The sequence below is a fragment of the Phyllobates terribilis genome, unplaced genomic scaffold (assembly GCF_046119375.1).
Source record: "Phyllobates terribilis strain yellow unplaced genomic scaffold, ASM4611937v1 Scaffold_34__1_contigs__length_13252353, whole genome shotgun sequence".
In the NCBI taxonomy this organism is placed as follows: domain Eukaryota; kingdom Metazoa; phylum Chordata; class Amphibia; order Anura; family Dendrobatidae; genus Phyllobates; species Phyllobates terribilis.
Genome location: NW_027362794.1, coordinates 3,137,508 through 3,156,244, shown reverse-complemented (window position 1 = coordinate 3,156,244; position 18,737 = coordinate 3,137,508). Strand labels below are relative to the sequence as shown.

The following is an 18,737-nucleotide window of genomic DNA, read 5'->3' as shown; positions in this document are numbered from 1 at the left end:
CCACAGCGAGGAACAGGGACAAAAAGCCACCTCCAGCCGAAGCCAGAGGCGACCCAATCTTACTCCCAGCACCTGCCCGAGTTCTCACCCGAGCAAGGCACTGGGAGCCAAAGACTGTGCTCCCCTCCCGGAAGAGGGGAGCCAACAACGCTCTCCTCCCGAAAGAGGAGAGCCAGGGGGGTTCAGGGGGGAGCGGAACCTGATGGCCACACACTCCCCCCCTAGACCTGCCAAGAGAGGAACCCGTAAGGGAACCGCATCCCGACAAAATCCTAGTAGGACGTGACACACGTGAATAAGTGGACACACAGTGACAAAGAAATTAAATAAATAGTGAAGGTTTCACAGTATAATACTGCCCGGACCTTCGACCGGGAATTGAAAAATTCCCCATCCTAAGGCCAGAAGGCCCGGAATAAGGGTGTGTGCGAAGAAAGAAAATTTGAAGTGCTTGTGCAAATGTGCCATAAACTCAAGTGGGGTTCCCAATCCCAGTGAGTTAAGGCACCCCAGGGTCACCACTCCTGGGGCACTTCACACTTCGGGCTTTCGATCTTCCCCGGCCCAATGGCGTCGATCCTGGGGGGCCATGCTTTCCACCAGATGACTATATTAGCCACCTGGCGTACTAACAAGCGCCTAAACCCCAGTGTGCATAATGTATCAATCTACTAGGGCGGCCAACATCCAAAACCGCCTTTTCAAAAGATACTACACTTGATCTTAGCCAAAAGGCCGAGAAGCGATAAGAACAGATACTACACTTGATCTTAGCCAAAAGGCCGAGAAGCGATAACCAGAATTGGTTTCCGACTACGGTGCCACCCAAGGATTCTGAAAAGTCCATTTGTGGAGATGGCCACCTGGACTCCCGTTAAGAAGACATGCTGTCAACCTCTAGATCCCTCACATGCCTGCACTTTTCGGCTTGCTGCTGCTGCAATCCACGCGTTTTAGATCTGCATAACTCCACCTCTTTTAGCACAGTACCCTCAACCCCCGGCTGTTCCCACCCGCCTCAACACCGTTGGAAGGGAGGAGAACCAATTAAGGCGGGGGGGGGGTGGAACGAGCAGCTGTCTACCCTTAGCAGGAGGGTTGCTGATTAATTACCTCTCCTGCTGCTGCTGCTGCTGCTGGCTGTCCAGCAGCAGACTGAAGGTGGCTGCTGCTGTGCGCAGGTATATAAAGGCTCAGAGCCTATTATGACACGCGCAGCCAGCGTTCCATTGCCACATTCCGTCTACTGCAGGCGGGATACCTGGATGGCTGAATGTCACTGAGAAGCTCACAGAGACCGCCATAAGCAACAGTTTAAAAGAATGCCACAGACTAATCAACCAAACTTTTTGGGTTGGTTTCTCTTTTATAGTCTGCAGGCATTAAATGAAAGAAGTCAGTGTTCCAGCAGAGGGAGACAACGTTTCAGAAAAGGCATTGTAGCAAACCAAAAAAGAAATTTTAAGCGCAGCAGAGTAACCAGCTCACATACCTGTTAGCTCAGGTGAGTTTAAAAGGCTGCTGTTGATAACAAGGGCATTTGCTAAATAGATGGTGTGTGTGCAACAATATACTGAAAGGTCAATTATATTGTGCAGCTTATCTCACCACCTGTAGTTATTTAGGTGAAAGCTCCAAAATGCTTGCCTAATATGTCTGTTTATCCAAAAGGAAGTATAGAGGGAGAGCTAGATAGATAGCATTGCATTACATTACATGGCAATGCAATGCACAGTTGCTGAAGTTGAACCAAAATGAGCTTGTCATCTGGCTTCTGCAACTTTTAACATGAAAAATCCAATGAGGAGAAGAAAAGCAAAGCCAAAGAGTCCATCCCAAAATCCGACAAACAAGCCAAATGAACAAAAAGCATTGAATTCAATTCTTTCTGATTTTAGAAACTGCATTAAAGAAGGGGTGCACCGGTCCTGGAGATACTGCAATACCAGGTCAATGCGTGGAGTGGACAGAGCAAGCTCTTTTTCCATCTCCCTGTTCTAAAAATCCATTTAATATATGGTCCCCAGATAGGGGACGTATCAGATATTAAACTGATAAGAACAGATACTACACTTGATCTTAGCCAAAAGGCCGAGAAGCGATAACCAGAATTGGTTTCCGACTACGGTGCCACCCAAGGATTCTGAAAAGTCCATTTGTGGAGATGGCCACCTGGACTCCCGTTAAGAAGACATGCTGTCAACCTCTAGATCCCTCACATGCCTGCACTTTTCGGCTTGCTGCTGCTGCAATCCACGCGTTTTAGATCTGCATAACTCCACCTCTTTTAGCACAGTACCCTCAACCCCCGGCTGTTCCCACCCGCCTCAACACCGTTGGAAGGGAGGAGAACCAATTAAGGCGGGGGGGGGGTGGAACGAGCAGCTGTCTACCCTTAGCAGGAGGGTTGCTGATTAATTACCTCTCCTGCTGCTGCTGCTGCTGCTGGCTGTCCAGCAGCAGACTGAAGGTGGCTGCTGCTGTGCGCAGGTATATAAAGGCTCAGAGCCTATTATGACACGCGCAGCCAGCGTTCCATTGCCACATTCCGTCTACTGCAGGCGGGATACCTGGATGGCTGAATGTCACTGAGAAGCTCACAGAGACCGCCATAAGCAACAGTTTAAAAGAATGCCACAGACTAATCAACCAAACTTTTTGGGTTGGTTTCTCTTTTATAGTCTGCAGGCATTAAATGAAAGAAGTCAGTGTTCCAGCAGAGGGAGACAACGTTTCAGAAAAGGCATTGTAGCAAACCAAAAAAGAAATTTTAAGCGCAGCAGAGTAACCAGCTCACATACCTGTTAGCTCAGGTGAGTTTAAAAGGCTGCTGTTGATAACAAGGGCATTTGCTAAATAGATGGTGTGTGTGCAACAATATACTGAAAGGTCAATTATATTGTGCAGCTTATCTCACCACCTGTAGTTATTTAGGTGAAAGCTCCAAAATGCTTGCCTAATATGTCTGTTTATCCAAAAGGAAGTATAGAGGGAGAGCTAGATAGATAGCATTGCATTACATTACATGGCAATGCAATGCACAGTTGCTGAAGTTGAACCAAAATGAGCTTGTCATCTGGCTTCTGCAACTTTTAACATGAAAAATCCAATGAGGAGAAGAAAAGCAAAGCCAAAGAGTCCATCCCAAAATCCGACAAACAAGCCAAATGAACAAAAAGCATTGAATTCAATTCTTTCTGATTTTAGAAACTGCATTAAAGAAGGGGTGCACCGGTCCTGGAGATACTGCAATACCAGGTCAATGCGTGGAGTGGACAGAGCAAGCTCTTTTTCCATCTCCCTGTTCTAAAAATCCATATAATATATGGTCCCCAGATAGGGGACGTATCAGATATTAAACTGATAAGAACAGATACTACACTTGATCTTAGCCAAAAGGCCGAGAAGCGATAACCAGAATTGGTTTCCGACTACGGTGCCACCCAAGGATTCTGAAAAGTCCATTTGTGGAGATGGCCACCTGGACTCCCGTTAAGAAGACATGCTGTCAACCTCTAGATCCCTCACATGCCTGCACTTTTCGGCTTGCTGCTGCTGCAATCCACGCGTTTTAGATCTGCATAACTCCACCTCTTTTAGCACAGTACCCTCAACCCCCGGCTGTTCCCACCCGCCTCAACACCGTTGGAAGGGAGGAGAACCAATTAAGGCGGGGGGGGGGTGGAACGAGCAGCTGTCTACCCTTAGCAGGAGGGTTGCTGATTAATTACCTCTCCTGCTGCTGCTGCTGCTGCTGGCTGTCCAGCAGCAGACTGAAGGTGGCTGCTGCTGTGCGCAGGTATATAAAGGCTCAGAGCCTATTATGACACGCGCAGCCAGCGTTCCATTGCCACATTCCGTCTACTGCAGGCGGGATACCTGGATGGCTGAATGTCACTGAGAAGCTCACAGAGACCGCCATAAGCAACAGTTTAAAAGAATGCCACAGACTAATCAACCAAACTTTTTGGGTTGGTTTCTCTTTTATAGTCTGCAGGCATTAAATGAAAGAAGTCAGTGTTCCAGCAGAGGGAGACAACGTTTCAGAAAAGGCATTGTAGCAAACCAAAAAAGAAATTTTAAGCGCAGCAGAGTAACCAGCGCACATACCTGTTAGCTCAGGTGAGTTTAAAAGGCTGCTGTTGATAACAAGGGCATTTGCTAAATAGATGGTGTGTGTGCAACAATATACTGAAAGGTCAATTATATTGTGCAGCTTATCTCACCACCTGTAGTTATTTAGGTGAAAGCTCCAAAATGCTTGCCTAATATGTCTGTTTATCCAAAAGGAAGTATAGAGGGAGAGCTAGATAGATAGCATTGCATTACATTACGTGGCAATGCAATGCACAGTTGCTGAAGTTGAACCAAAATGAGCTTGTCATCTGGCTTCTGCAACTTTTAACATGAAAAATCCAATGAGGAGAAGAAAAGCAAAGCCAAAGAGTCCATCCCAAAATCCGACAAACAAGCCAAATGAACAAAAAGCATTGAATTCAATTCTTTCTGATTTTAGAAACTGCATTAAAGAAGGGGTGCACCGGTCCTGGAGATACTGCAATACCAGGTCAATGCGTGGAGTGGACAGAGCAAGCTCTTTTTCCATCTCCCTGTTCTAAAAATCCATTTAATATATGGTCCCGAGATAGGGGACGTATCAGATATTAAACTGATAAGAACAGATACTACACTTGATCTTAGCCAAAAGGCCGAGAAGCGATAACCAGAATTGGTTTCCGACTACGGTGCCACCCAAGGATTCTGAAAAGTCCATTTGTGGAGATGGCCACCTGGACTCCCGTTAAGAAGACATGCTGTCAACCTCTAGATCCCTCACATGCCTGCACTTTTCGGCTTGCTGCTGCTGCAATCCACGCGTTTTAGATCTGCATAACTCCACCTCTTTTAGCACAGTACCCTCAACCCCCGGCTGTTCCCACCCGCCTCAACACCGTTGGAAGGGAGGAGAACCAATTAAGGCGGGGGGGGGTGGAACGAGCAACTGTCTACCCTTAGCAGGAGGGTTGCTGATTAATTACCTCTCCTGCTGCTGCTGCTGCTGCTGGCTGTCCAGCAGCAGACTGAAGGTGGCTGCTGCTGTGCGCAGGTATATAAAGGCTCAGAGCCTATTATGACACGCGCAGCCAGCGTTCCATTGCCACATTCCGTCTACTGCAGGCGGGATACCTGGATGGCTGAATGTCACTGAGAAGCTCACAGAGACCGCCATAAGCAACAGTTTAAAAGAATGCCACAGACTAATCAACCAAACTTTTTGGGTTGGTTTCTCTTTTATAGTCTGCAGGCATTAAATGAAAGAAGTCAGTGTTCCAGCAGAGGGAGACAACGTTTCAGAAAAGGCATTGTAGCAAACCAAAAAAGAAATTTTAAGCGCAGCAGAGTAACCAGCTCACATACCTGTTAGCTCAGGTGAGTTTAAAAGGCTGCTGTTGATAACAAGGGCATTTGCTAAATAGATGGTGTGTGTGCAACAATATACTGAAAGGTCAATTATATTGTGCAGCTTATCTCACCACCTGTAGTTATTTAGGTGAAAGCTCCAAAATGCTTGCCTAATATGTCTGTTTATCCAAAAGGAAGTATAGAGGGAGAGCTAGATAGATAGCATTGCATTACATTACATGGCAATGCAATGCACAGTTGCTGAAGTTGAACCAAAATGAGCTTGTCATCTGGCTTCTGCAACTTTTAACATGAAAAATCCAATGAGGAGAAGAAAAGCAAAGCCAAAGAGTCCATCCCAAAATCCGACAAACAAGCCAAATGAACAAAAAGCATTGAATTCAATTCTTTCTGATTTTAGAAACTGCATTAAAGAAGGGGTGCACCGGTCCTGGAGATACTGCAATACCAGGTCAATGCGTGGAGTGGACAGAGCAAGCTCTTTTTCCATCTCCCTGTTCTAAAAATCCATTTAATATATGGTCCCCAGATAGGGGACGTATCAGATATTAAACTGATAAGAACAGATACTACACTTGATCTTAGCCAAAAGGCCGAGAAGCGATAACCAGAATTGGTTTCCGACTACGGTGCCACCCAAGGATTCTGAAAAGTCCATTTGTGGAGATGGCCACCTGGACTCCCGTTAAGAAGACATGCTGTCAACCTCTAGATCCCTCACATGCCTGCACTTTTCAGCTTGCTGCTGCTGCAATCCACGCGTTTTAGATCTGCATAACTCCACCTCTTTTAGCACAGTACCCTCAACCCCCGGCTGTTCCCACCCGCCTCAACACCGTTGGAAGGGAGGAGAACCAATTAAGGCGGGGGGGGGGTGGAACGAGCAGCTGTCTACCCTTAGCAGGAGGGTTGCTGATTAATTACCTCTCCTGCTGCTGCTGCTGCTGCTGGCTGTCCAGCAGCAGACTGAAGGTGGCTGCTGCTGTGCGCAGGTATATAAAGGCTCAGAGCCTATTATGACACGCGCAGCCAGCGTTCCATTGCCACATTCCGTCTACTGCAGGCGGGATACCTGGATGGCTGAATGTCACTGAGAAGCTCACAGAGACCGCCATAAGCAACAGTTTAAAAGAATGCCACAGACTAATCAACCAAACTTTTTGGGTTGGTTTCTCTTTTATAGTCTGCAGGCATTAAATGAAAGAAGTCAGTGTTCCAGCAGAGGGAGACAACGTTTCAGAAAAGGCATTGTTGCAAACCAAAAAAGAAATTTTAAGCGCAGCAGAGTAACCAGCTCACATACCTGTTAGCTCAGGTGAGTTTAAAAGGCTGCTGTTGATAACAAGGGCATTTGCTAAATAGATGGTGTGTGTGCAACAATATACTGAAAGGTCAATTATATTGTGCAGCTTATCTCACCACCTGTAGTTATTTAGGTGAAAGCTCCAAAATGCTTGCCTAATATGTCTGTTTATCCAAAAGGAAGTATAGAGGGAGAGCTAGATAGATAGCATTGCATTACATTACATGGCAATGCAATGCACAGTTGCTGAAGTTGAACCAAAATGAGCTTGTCATCTGGCTTCTGCAACTTTTAACATGAAAAATCCAATGAGGAGAAGAAAAGCAAAGCCAAAGAGTCCATCCCAAAATCCGACAAACAAGCCAAATGAACAAAAAGTATTGAATTCAATTCTTTCTGATTTTAGAAACTGCATTAAAGAAGGGGTGCACCGGTCCTGGAGATACTGCAATACCAGGTCAATGCGTGGAGTGGACAGAGCAAGCTCTTTTTCCATCTCCCTGTTCTAAAAATCCATTTAATATATGGTCCCGAGATAGGGGACGTATCAGATATTAAACTGATAAGAACAGATACTACACTTGATCTTAGCCAAAAGGCCGAGAAGCGATAACCAGAATTGGTTTCCGACTACGGTGCCACCCAAGGATTCTGAAAAGTCCATTTGTGGAGATGGCCACCTGGACTCCCGTTAAGAAGACATGCTGTCAACCTCTAGATCCCTCACATGCCTGCACTTTTCGGCTTGCTGCTGCTGCAATCCACGCGTTTTAGATCTGCATAACTCCACCTCTTTTAGCACAGTACCCTCAACCCCCGGCTGTTCCCACCCGCCTCAACACCGTTGGAAGGGAGGAGAACCAATTAAGGCGGGGGGGGGGGGACGAGCAGCTGTCTACCCTTAGCAGGAGGGTTGCTGATTAATTACCTCTCCTGCTGCTGCTGCTGCTGCTGGCTGTCCAGCAGCAGACTGAAGGTGGCTGCTGCTGTGCGCAGGTATATAAAGGCTCAGAGCCTATTATGACACGCGCAGCCAGCGTTCCATTGCCACATTCCGTCTACTGCAGGCGGGATACCTGGATGGCTGAATGTCACTGAGAAGCTCACAGAGACCGCCATAAGCAACAGTTTAAAAGAATGCCACAGACTAATCAACCAAACTTTTTGGGTTGGTTTCTCTTTTATAGTCTGCAGGCATTAAATGAAAGAAGTCAGTGTTCCAGCAGAGGGAGACAACGTTTCAGAAAAGGCATTGTAGCAAACCAAAAAATAAATTTTAAGCGCAGCAGAGTAACCAGCTCACATACCTGTTAGCTCAGGTGAGTTTAAAAGGCTGCTGTTGATAACAAGGGCATTTGCTAAATAGATGGTGTGTGTGCAACAATATACTGAAAGGTCAATTATATAGTGCAGCTTATCTCACCACCTGTAGTTATTTAGGTGAAAGCTCCAAAATGCTTGCCTAATATGTCTGTTTATCCAAAAGGAAGTATAGAGGGAGAGCTAGATAGATAGCATTGCATTACATTACATGGCAATGCAATGCACAGTTGCTGAAGTTGAACCAAAATGAGCTTGTCATCTGGCTTCTGCAACTTTTAACATGAAAAATCCAATGAGGAGAAGAAAAGCAAAGCCAAAGAGTCCATCCCAAAATCCGACAAACAAGCCAAATGAACAAAAAGCATTGAATTCAATTCTTTCTGATTTTAGAAACTGCATTAAAGAAGGGGTGCACAGGTCCTGGAGATACTGCAATACCAGGTCAATGCGTGGAGTGGACAGAGCAAGCTCTTTTTCCATCTCCCTGTTCTAAAAATCCATTTAATATATGGTCCCCAGATAGGGGACGTATCAGATATTAAACTGATAAGAACAGATACTACACTTGATCTTAGCCTAAAGGCCGAGAAGCGATAACCAGAATTGGTTTCCGACTACGGTGCCACCCAAGGATTCTGAAAAGTCCATTTGTGGAGATGGCCACCTGGACTCCCGTTAAGAAGACATGCTGTCAACCTCTAGATCCCTCACATGCCTGCACTTTTCGGCTTGCTGCTGCTGCAATCCACGCGTTTTAGATCTGTATAACTCCACCTCTTTTAGCACAGTACCCTCAACCCCCGGCTGTTCCCACCCGCCTCAACACCGTTGGAAGGGAGGAGAACCAATTAAGGCGGGGGGGGGAGGTGGAACGAGCAGCTGTCTACCCTTAGCAGGAGGGTTGCTGATTAATTACCTCTCCTGCTGCTGCTGCTGCTGCTGGCTGTCCAGCAGCAGACTAAAGGTGGCTGCTGCTGTGCGCAGGTATATAAAGGCTCAGAGCCTATTATGACACGCGCAGCCAGCGTTCCATTGCCACATTCCGTCTACTGCAGGCGGGATACCTGGATGGCTGAATGTCACTGAGAAGCTCACAGAGACCGCCATAAGCAACAGTTTAAAAGAATGCCACAGACTAATCAACCAAACTTTTTGGGTTGGTTTCTCTTTTATAGTCTGCAGGCATTAAATGAAAGAAGTCAGTGTTCCAGCAGAGGGAGACAACGTTTCAGAAAAGGCATTGTAGCAAACCAAAAAAGAAATTTTAAGCGCAGCAGAGTAACCAGCTCACATACCTGTTAGCTCAGGTGAGTTTAAAAGGCTGCTGTTGATAAGAAGGGCATTTACTAAATAGATGGTGTGTGTGCAACAATATACTGAAAGGTCAATTATATTGTGCAGCTTATCTCACCACCTGTAGTTATTTAGGTGAAAGCTCCAAAATGCTTGCCTAATATGTCTGTTTATCCAAAAGGAAGTATAGAGGGAGAGCTAGATAGATAGCATTGCATTACATTACATGGCAATGCAATGCACAGTTGCTGAAGTTGAACCAAAATGAGCTTGTCATCTGGCTTCTGCAACTTTTAACATGAAAAATCCAATGAGGAGAAGAAAAGCAAAGCCAAAGAGTCCATCCCAAAATCCGACAAACAAGCCAAATGAACAAAAAGCATTGAATTCAATTCTTTCTGATTTTAGAAACTGCATTAAAGAAGGGGTGCACCGGTCCTGGAGATACTGCAATACCAGGTCAATGCGTGGAGTGGACAGAGCAAGCTCTTTTTCCATCTCCCTGTTCTAAAAATCCATTTAATATATGGTCCCCAGATAGGGGACGTATCAGATATTAAACTGATAAGAACAGATACTACACTTGATCTTAGCCAAAAGGCCGAGAAGCGATAACCAGAATTGGTTTCCGACTACGGTGCCACCCAAGGATTCTGAAAAGTCCATTTGTGGAGATGGCCACCTGGACTCCCGTTAAGAAGACATGCTGTCAACCTCTAGATCCCTCACATGCCTGCACTTTTCGGCTTGCTGCTGCTGCAATCCACGCGTTTTAGATCTGCATAACTCCACCTCTTTTAGCACAGTACCCTCAACCCCCGGCTGTTCCCACCCGCCTCAACACCGTTGGAAGGGAGGAGAACCAATTAAGGCGGGGGGGGGGGTGGAACGAGCAGCTGTCTACCCTTAGCAGGAGGGTTGCTGATTAATTACCTCTCCTGCTGCTGCTGCTGCTGCTGGCTGTCCAGCAGCAGACTGAAGGTGGCTGCTGCTGTGCGCAGGTATATAAAGGCTCAGAGCCTATTATGACACGCGCAGCCAGCGTTCCATTGCCACATTCCGTCTACTGCAGGCGGGATACCTGGATGGCTGAATGTCACTGAGAAGCTCACAGAGACCGCCATAAGCAACAGTTTAAAAGAATGCCACAGACTAATCAACCAAACTTTTTGGGTTGGTTTCTCTTTTACAGTCTGCAGGCATTAAATGAAAGAAGTCAGTGTTCCAGCAGAGGGAGACAACGTTTCAGAAAAGGCATTGTAGCAAACCAAAAAAGAAATTTTAAGCGCAGCAGAGTAACCAGCTCACATACCTGTTAGCTCAGGTGAGTTTAAAAGGCTGCTGTTGATAACAAGGGCATTTGCTAAATAGATGGTGTGTGTGCAACAATATACTGAAAGGTCAATTATATTGTGCAGCTTATCTCACCACCTGTAGTTATTTAGGTGAAAGCTCCAAAATGCTTGCCTAATATGTCTGTTTATCCAAAAGGAAGTATAGAGGGAGAGCTAGATAGATAGCATTGCATTACATTACATGGCAATGCAATGCACAGTTGCTGAAGTTGAACCAAAATGAGCTTGTCATCTGGCTTCTGCAACTTTTAACATGAAAAATCCAATGAGGAGAAGAAAAGCAAAGCCAAAGAGTCCATCCCAAAATCCGACAAACAAGCCAAATGAACAAAAAGCATTGAATTCAATTCTTTCTGATTTTAGAAACTGCATTAAAGAAGGGGTGCACCGGTCCTGGAGATACTGCAATACCAGGTCAATGCGTGGAGTGGACAGAGCAAGCTCTTTTTCCATCTCCCTGTTCTAAAAATCCATTTAATATATGGTCCCCAGATAGGGGACGTATCAGATATTAAACTGATAAGAACAGATACTACACTTGATCTTAGCCAAAAGGCCGAGAAGCGATAACCAGAATTGGTTTCCGACTACGGTGCCACCCAAGGATTCTGAAAAGTCCATTTGTGGAGATGGCCACCTGGACTCCCGTTAAGAAGACATGCTGTCAACCTCTAGATCCCTCACATGCCTGCACTTTTCGGCTTGCTGCTGCTGCAATCCACGCGTTTTAGATCTGCATAACTCCACCTCTTTTAGCACAGTACCCTCAACCCCCGGCTGTTCCCACCCGCCTCAACACCGTTGGAAGGGAGGAGAACCAATTAAGGCGGGGGGGGGGGTGGAACGAGCAGCTGTCTACCCTTAGCAGGAGGGTTGCTGATTAATTACCTCTCCTGCTGCTGCTGCTGCTGCTGGCTGTCCAGCAGCAGACTGAAGGTGGCTGCTGCTGTGCGCAGGTATATAAAGGCTCAGAGCCTATTATGACACGCGCAGCCAGCGTTCCATTGCCACATTCCGTCTACTGCAGGCGGGATACCTGGATGGCTGAATGTCACTGAGAAGCTCACAGAGACCGCCATAAGCAACAGTTTAAAAGAATGCCACAGACTAATCAACCAAACTTTTTGGGTTGGTTTCTCTTTTACAGTCTGCAGGCATTAAATGAAAGAAGTCAGTGTTCCAGCAGAGGGAGACAACGTTTCAGAAAAGGCATTGTAGCAAACCAAAAAAGAAATTTTAAGCGCAGCAGAGTAACCAGCTCACATACCTGTTAGCTCAGGTGAGTTTAAAAGGCTGCTGTTGATAACAAGGGCATTTGCTAAATAGATGGTGTGTGTGCAACAATATACTGAAAGGTCAATTATATTGTGCAGCTTATCTCACCACCTGTAGTTATTTAGGTGAAAGCTCCAAAATGCTTGCCTAATATGTCTGTTTATCCAAAAGGAAGTATAGAGGGAGAGCTAGATAGATAGCATTGCATTACATTACATGGCAATGCAATGCACAGTTGCTGAAGTTGAACCAAAATGAGCTTGTCATCTGGCTTCTGCAACTTTTAACATGAAAAATCCAATGAGGAGAAGAAAAGCAAAGCCAAAGAGTCCATCCCAAAATCCGACAAACAAGCCAAATGAACAAAAAGCATTGAATTCAATTCTTTCTGATTTTAGAAACTGCATTAAAGAAGGGGTGCACCGGTCCTGGAGATACTGCAATACCAGGTCAATGCGTGGAGTGGACAGAGCAAGCTCTTTTTCCATCTCCCTGTTCTAAAAATCCATTTAATATATGGTCCCCAGATAGGGGACGTATCAGATATTAAACTGATAAGAACAGATACTACACTTGATCTTAGCCAAAAGGCCGAGAAGCGATAACCAGAATTGGTTTCCGACTACGGTGCCACCCAAGGATTCTGAAAAGTCCATTTGTGGAGATGGCCACCTGGACTCCCGTTAAGAAGACATGCTGTCAACCTCTAGATCCCTCACATGCCTGCACTTTTCGGCTTGCTGCTGCTGCAATCCACGCGTTTTAGATCTGCATAACTCCACCTCTTTTAGCACAGTACCCTCAACCCCCGGCTGTTCCCACCCGCCTCAACACCGTTGGAAGGGAGGAGAACCAATTAAGGCGGGGGGGGGGGGTGGAACGAGCAGCTGTCTACCCTTAGCAGGAGGGTTGCTGATTAATTACCTCTCCTGCTGCTGCTGCTGCTGCTGGCTGTCCAGCAGCAGACTGAAGGTGGCTGCTGCTGTGCGCAGGTATATAAAGGCTCAGAGCCTATTATGACACGCGCAGCCAGCGTTCCATTGCCACATTCCGTCTACTGCAGGCGGGATACCTGGATGGCTGAATGTCACTGAGAAGCTCACAGAGACCGCCATAAGCAACAGTTTAAAAGAATGCCACAGACTAATCAACCAAACTTTTTGGGTTGGTTTCTCTTTTATAGTTTGCAGGCATTAAATGAAAGAAGTCAGTGTTCCAGCAGAGGGAGACAACGTTTCAGAAAAGGCATTGTAGCAAACCAAAAAAGAAATTTTAAGCGCAGCAGAGTAACCAGCTCACATACCTGTTAGCTCAGGTGAGTTTAAAAGGCTGCTGTTGATAACAAGGGCATTTGCTAAATAGATGGTGTGTGTGCAACAATATACTGAAAGGTCAATTATATTGTGCAGCTTATCTCACCACCTGTAGTTATTTAGGTGAAAGCTCCAAAATGCTTGCCTAATATGTCTGTTTATCCAAAAGGAAGTATAGAGGGAGAGCTAGATAGATAGCATTGCATTACATTACATGGCAATGCAATGCACAGTTGCTGAAGTTGAACCAAAATGAGCTTGTCATCTGGCTTCTGCAACTTTTAACATGAAAAATCCAATGAGGAGAAGAAAAGCAAAGCCAAAGAGTCCATCCCAAAATCCGACAAACAAGCCAAATGAATAAAAAGCATTGAATTCAATTCTTTCTGATTTTAGAAACTGCATTAAAGAAGGGGTGCACCGGTCCTGGAGATACTGCAATACCAGGTCAATGCGTGGAGTGGACAGAGCAAGCTCTTTTTCCATCTCCCTGTTCTAAAAATCCATTTAATATATGGTCCCCAGATAGGGGTCGTATCAGATATTAAACTGATAAGAACAGATACTACACTTGATCTTAGCCAAAAGGCCGAGAAGCGATAACCAGAATTGGTTTCCGACTACGGTGCCACCCAAGGATTCTGAAAAGTCCATTTGTGGAGATGGCCACCTGGACTCCCGTTAAGAAGACATGCTGTCAACCTCTAGATCCCTCACATGCCTGCACTTTTCGGCTTGCTGCTGCTGCAATCCACGCGTTTTAGATCTGCATAACTCCACCTCTTTTAGCACAGTACCCTCAACCCCCGGCTGTTCCCACCCGCCTCAACACCGTTGGAAGGGAGGAGAACCAATTAAGGCGGGGGGGGGGGGGTGGAACGAGCAGCTGTCTACCCTTAGCAGGAGGGTTGCTGATTAATTACCTCTCCTGCTGCTGCTGCTGCTGCTGGCTGTCCAGCAGCAGACTGAAGGTGGCTGCTGCTGTGCGCAGGTATATAAAGGCTCAGAGCCTATTATGACACGCGCAGCCAGCGTTCCATTGCCACATTCCGTCTACTGCAGGCGGGATACCTGGATGGCTGAATGTCACTGAGAAGCTCACAGAGACCGCCATAAGCAACAGTTTAAAAGAATGCCACAGACTAATCAACCAAACTTTTTGGGCTGGTTTCTCTTTTATAGTCTGCAGGCATTAAATGAAAGAAGTCAGTGTTCCAGCAGAGGGAGACAACGTTTCAGAAAAGGCATTGTAGCAAACCAAAAAAGAAATTTTAAGCGCAGCAGAGTAACCAGCTCACATACCTGTTAGCTCAGGTGAGTTTAAAAGGCTGCTGTTGATAACAAGGGCATTTGCTAAATAGATGGTGTGTGTGCAACAATATACTGAAAGGTCAATTATATTGTGCAGCTTATCTCACCACCTGTAGTTATTTAGGTGAAAGCTCCAAAATGCTTGCCTAATATGTCTGTTTATCCAAAAGGAAGTATAGAGGGAGAGCTAGATAGATAGCATTGCATTACATTACATGGCAATGCAATGCACAGTTGCTGAAGTTGAACCAAAATGAGCTTGTCATCTGGCTTCTGCAACTTTTAACATGAAAAATCCAATGAGGAGAAGAAAAGCAAAGCCAAAGAGTCCATCCCAAAATCCGACAAACAAGCCAAATGAACAAAAAGCATTGAATTCAATTCTTTCTGATTTTAGAAACTGCATTAAAGAAGGGGTGCACCGGTCCTGGAGATACTGCAATACCAGGTCAATGCGTGGAGTGGACAGAGCAAGCTCTTTTTCCATCTCCCTGTTCTAAAAATCCATTTAATATATGGTCCCCAGATAGGGGACGTATCAGATATTAAACTGATAAGAACAGATACTACACTTGATCTTAGCCAAAAGGCCGAGAAGCGATAACCAGAATTGGTTTCCGACTACGGTGCCACCCAAGGATTCTGAAAAGTCCATTTGTGGAGATGGCCACCTGGACTCCCGTTAAGAAGACATGCTGTCAACCTCTAGATCCCTCACATGCCTGCACTTTTCGGCTTGCTGCTGCTGCAATCCACGCGTTTTAGATCTGCATAACTCCACCTCTTTTAGCACAGTACCCTCAACCCCCGGCTGTTCCCACCCGCCTCAACACCGTTGGAAGGGAGGAGAACCAATTAAGGCGGGGGGGGGGGGGGGTGGAACAAGCAGCTGTCTACCCTTAGCAGGAGGGTTGCTGATTAATTACCTCTCCTGCTGCTGCTGCTGCTGCTGCTGGCTGTCCAGCAGCAGACTGAAGGTGGCTGCTGCTGTGCGCAGGTATATAAAGGCTCAGAGCCTATTATGACACGCGCAGCCAGCGTTCCATTGCCACATTCCGTCTACTGCAGGCGGGATACCTGGATGGCTGAATGTCACTGAGAAGCTCACAGAGACCGCCATAAGCAACAGTTTAAAAGAATGCCACAGACTAATCAACCAAACTTTTTGGGTTGGTTTCTCTTTTATAGTCTGCAGGCATTAAATGAAAGAAGTCAGTGTTCCAGCAGAGGGAGACAACGTTTCAGAAAAGGCATTGTAGCAAACCAAAAAAGAAATTTTAAGCGCAGCAGAGTAACCAGCTCACATACCTGTTAGCTCAGGTGAGTTTAAAAGGCTGCTGTTGATAACAAGGGCATTTGCTAAATAGATGGTGTGTGTGCAACAATATACTGAAAGGTCAATTATATTGTGCAGCTTATCTCACCACCTGTAGTTATTTAGGTGAAAGCTCCAAAATGCTTGCCTAATATGTCTGTTTATCCAAAAGGAAGTATAGAGGGAGAGCTAGATAGATAGCATTGCATTACATTACATGGCAATGCAATGCACAGTTGCTGAAGTTGAACCAAAATGAGCTTGTCATCTGGCTTCTGCAACTTTTAACATGAAAAATCCAATGAGGAGAAGAAAAGCAAAGCCAAAGAGTCCATCCCAAAATCCGACAAACAAGCCAAATGAACAAAAAGCATTGAATTCAATTCTTTCTGATTTTAGAAACTGCATTAAAGAAGGGGTGCACCGGTCCTGGAGATACTGCAATACCAGGTCAATGCGTGGAGTGGACAGAGCAAGCTCTTTTTCCATCTCCCTGTTCTAAAAATCCATTTAATATATGGTCCCCAGATAGGGGACGTATCAGATATTAAGCTGATAAGAACAGATACTACACTTGATCTTAGCCAAAAGGCCGAGAAGCGATAACCAGAATTGGTTTCCGACTACGGTGCCACCCAAGGATTCTGAAAAGTCCATTTGTGGAGATGGCCACCTGGACTCCCGTTAAGAAGACATGCTGTCAACCTCTAGATCCCTCACATGCCTGCACTTTTCGGCTTGCTGCTGCTGCAATCCACGCGTTTTAGATCTGCATAACTCCACCTCTTTTAGCACACTACTCTCAACCCCCGGCAGTTCCCACCCGCCTCAACACCGTTGGAAGGGAGGAGAACCAATTAAGGCGGGGGGGGGGGGGTGGAACGAGCAGCTGTCTACCCTTAGCAGTAGGGTTGCTGATTAATTACCTCTCCTGCTGCTGCTGCTGCTGCTGGCTGTCCAGCAGCAGACTGAAGGTGGCTGCTGCTGTGCGCAGGTATATAAAGGCTCAGAGCCTATTATGACACGCGCAGCCAGCGTTCCATTGCCACATTCCGTCTACTGCAGGCGGGATACCTGGATGGCTGAATGTCACTGAGAAGCTCACAGAGACCGCCATAAGCAACAGTTTAAAAGAATGCCACAGACTAATCAACCAAACTTTTTGGGTTGGTTTCTCTTTTATAGTCTGCAGGCATTAAATGAAAGAAGTCAGTGTTCCAGCAGAGGGAGACAACGTTTCAGAAAAGGCATTGTAGCAAACCAAAAAAGAAATTTTAAGCGCAGCAGAGTAACCAGCTCACATACCTGTTAGCTCAGGTGAGTTTAAAAGGCTGCTGTTGATAACAAGGGCATTTGCTAAATAGATGGTGTGTGTGCAACAATATACTGAAAGGTCAATTATATTGTGCAGCTTATCTCACCACCTGTAGTTATTTAGGTGAAAGCTCCAAAATGCTTGCCTAATATGTCTGTTTATCCAAAAGGAAGTATAGAGGGAGAGCTAGATAGATAGCATTGCATTACATTACATGGCAATGCAATGCACAGTTGCTGAAGTTGAACCAAAATGAGCTTGTCATCTGGCTTCTGCAACTTTTAACATGAAAAATCCAATGAGGAGAAGAAAAGCAAAGCCAAAGAGTCCATCCCAAAATCCGACAAACAAGCCAAATGAACAAAAAGCATTGAATTCAATTCTTTCTGATTTTAGAAACTGCATTAAAGAAGGGGTGCACCGGTCCTGGAGATACTGCAATACCAGGTCAATGCGTGGAGTGGACAGAGCAAGCTCTTTTTCCATCTCCCTGTTCTAAAAATCCATTTAATATATGGTCCCCAGATAGGGGACGTATCAGATATTAAACTGATAAGAACAGATACTACACTTGATCTTAGCCAAAAGGCCGAGAAGCGATAACCAGAATTGGTTTCCGACTACGGTGCCACCCAAGGATTCTGAAAAGTCCATTTGTGGAGATGGCCACCTGGACTCCCGTTAAGAAGACATGCTGTCAACCTCTAGATCCCTCACATGCCTGCACTTTTCGGCTTGCTGCTGCTGCAATCCACGCGTTTTAGATCTGCATAACTCCACCTCTTTTAGCACAGTACCCTCAACCCCCGGCTGTTCCCACCCGCCTCAACACCGTTGGAAGGGAGGAGAACCAATTAAGGCGGGGGGGGTGGAACGAGCAGCTGTCTACCCTTAGCAGGAGGGTTGCTGATTAATTACCTCTCCTGCTGCTGCTGCTGCTGGCTGTCCAGCAGCAGACTGAAGGTGGCTGCTGCTGTGCGCAGGTATATAAAGGCTCAGAGCCTATTATGACACGCGCAGCCAGCGTTCCATTGCCACATTCCGTCTACTGCAGGCGGGATACCTGGATGGCTGAATGTCACTGAGAAGCTCACAGAGACCGCCATAAGCAACAGTTTAAAAGAATGCCACAGACTAATCAACCAAACTTTTTGGGTTGGTTTCTCTTTTATAGTCTGCAGGCATTAAATGAAAGAAGTCAGTGTTCCAGCAGAGGGAGACAACGTTTCAGAAAAGGCATTGTAGCAAACCAAAAAAGAAATTTTAAGCGCAGCAGAGTAACCAGCTCACATACCTGTTAGCTCAGGTGAGTTTAAAAGGCTGCTGTTGATAACAAGGGCATTTGCTAAATAGATGGTGTGTGTGCAACAATATACTGAAAGGTCAATTATATTGTGCAGCTTATCTCACCACCTGTAGTTATTTAGGTGAAAGCTCCAAAATGCTTGCCTAATATGTCTGTTTATCCAAAAGGAAGTATAGAGGGAGAGCTAGATAGATAGCATTGCAT

At 45.8% G+C, this 18,737-nt stretch overlaps 13 non-coding genes and 1 pseudogene across 13 annotated transcripts; all 14 read right to left on the bottom strand.

Annotated features, from left to right (window-relative positions):
- Positions 1–703: 703 nt before the first annotated feature.
- Positions 704–794, bottom strand: LOC141182076 (U2 spliceosomal RNA; annotated as a pseudogene).
- A 1,118-nt stretch (positions 795–1,912) lies between these two features.
- On the bottom strand, positions 1,913–2,103 carry LOC141182324 (U2 spliceosomal RNA). The gene has a single exon (XR_012257701.1). It is a non-coding gene; the product is annotated as a U2 spliceosomal RNA (small nuclear RNA).
- A 1,118-nt stretch (positions 2,104–3,221) lies between these two features.
- LOC141181482 (U2 spliceosomal RNA) lies at positions 3,222–3,412 on the bottom strand. The gene has a single exon (XR_012257054.1). It is a non-coding gene; the product is annotated as a U2 spliceosomal RNA (small nuclear RNA).
- Positions 3,413–4,530: 1,118 nt separating this feature from the next.
- On the bottom strand, positions 4,531–4,721 carry LOC141181814 (U2 spliceosomal RNA). Its single transcript, XR_012257356.1, has one exon. It is a non-coding gene; the product is annotated as a U2 spliceosomal RNA (small nuclear RNA).
- Positions 4,722–5,838: 1,117 nt separating this feature from the next.
- Positions 5,839–6,029, bottom strand: LOC141182323 (U2 spliceosomal RNA). The gene has a single exon (XR_012257700.1). It is a non-coding gene; the product is annotated as a U2 spliceosomal RNA (small nuclear RNA).
- A 1,118-nt stretch (positions 6,030–7,147) lies between these two features.
- LOC141181813 (U2 spliceosomal RNA) lies at positions 7,148–7,338 on the bottom strand. Its single transcript, XR_012257355.1, has one exon. It is a non-coding gene; the product is annotated as a U2 spliceosomal RNA (small nuclear RNA).
- Positions 7,339–8,454: 1,116 nt separating this feature from the next.
- On the bottom strand, positions 8,455–8,645 carry LOC141181788 (U2 spliceosomal RNA). Its single transcript, XR_012257332.1, has one exon. It is a non-coding gene; the product is annotated as a U2 spliceosomal RNA (small nuclear RNA).
- A 1,120-nt stretch (positions 8,646–9,765) lies between these two features.
- On the bottom strand, positions 9,766–9,956 carry LOC141182322 (U2 spliceosomal RNA). The gene has a single exon (XR_012257699.1). It is a non-coding gene; the product is annotated as a U2 spliceosomal RNA (small nuclear RNA).
- A 1,119-nt stretch (positions 9,957–11,075) lies between these two features.
- LOC141182321 (U2 spliceosomal RNA) lies at positions 11,076–11,266 on the bottom strand. The gene has a single exon (XR_012257698.1). It is a non-coding gene; the product is annotated as a U2 spliceosomal RNA (small nuclear RNA).
- Positions 11,267–12,385: 1,119 nt separating this feature from the next.
- Positions 12,386–12,576, bottom strand: LOC141182319 (U2 spliceosomal RNA). Its single transcript, XR_012257696.1, has one exon. It is a non-coding gene; the product is annotated as a U2 spliceosomal RNA (small nuclear RNA).
- Positions 12,577–13,696: 1,120 nt separating this feature from the next.
- On the bottom strand, positions 13,697–13,887 carry LOC141181741 (U2 spliceosomal RNA). The gene has a single exon (XR_012257289.1). It is a non-coding gene; the product is annotated as a U2 spliceosomal RNA (small nuclear RNA).
- A 1,121-nt stretch (positions 13,888–15,008) lies between these two features.
- LOC141182318 (U2 spliceosomal RNA) lies at positions 15,009–15,199 on the bottom strand. The gene has a single exon (XR_012257695.1). It is a non-coding gene; the product is annotated as a U2 spliceosomal RNA (small nuclear RNA).
- Positions 15,200–16,325: 1,126 nt separating this feature from the next.
- LOC141181538 (U2 spliceosomal RNA) lies at positions 16,326–16,516 on the bottom strand. The gene has a single exon (XR_012257105.1). It is a non-coding gene; the product is annotated as a U2 spliceosomal RNA (small nuclear RNA).
- Positions 16,517–17,637: 1,121 nt separating this feature from the next.
- On the bottom strand, positions 17,638–17,828 carry LOC141182317 (U2 spliceosomal RNA). The gene has a single exon (XR_012257694.1). It is a non-coding gene; the product is annotated as a U2 spliceosomal RNA (small nuclear RNA).
- Positions 17,829–18,737: the final 909 nt, after the last annotated feature.